Source organism: Cucurbita moschata, unplaced genomic scaffold (genome assembly GCF_002738365.1).
Source record: "Cucurbita moschata cultivar Rifu unplaced genomic scaffold, Cmos_1.0 Cmo_Scf00108, whole genome shotgun sequence".
NCBI classification, from domain to species: domain Eukaryota; kingdom Viridiplantae; phylum Streptophyta; class Magnoliopsida; order Cucurbitales; family Cucurbitaceae; genus Cucurbita; species Cucurbita moschata.
The window spans coordinates 38,118-38,565 of NW_019268624.1; positions in this window are offsets into that span (position 1 = coordinate 38,118).

A 448-nucleotide genomic window follows, 5' to 3' on the forward strand; every position below is an offset into this window, starting at 1 on the left:
AAGATCTTTAAAAAAAAAATACATTATAAAAAATATATTATAAAAAATACATTATAAAAAATACATTATACCGTTTGTTTAGCTATAATTTTTACATGTACAAACAAATTAGAGAGAAAACTCAAACATATACAAACAAACCTACCCAGCTCGAACATTACAATGTACGTGAATGAAATAGTAAAGTACACAAAAATTAAAAAATAAAATATGCTTCAACTCTATGATACTACAATCTTGAACACTTATAAATTTTTGTATTTTTTCTAATTAATTAATGTTGTTGATAATTATATAAGGTGAACCATTTATCTTGATCCATAGAATTAATACTTTATTTTCACAGTTTTTAGTATTTTTTTTATAGCATCTATTATAATTACACAAAAATAATATAAAAAGTTTCAAATTTGTAACAACGTCAACCATCAAGATCTTAAAAAAAAAA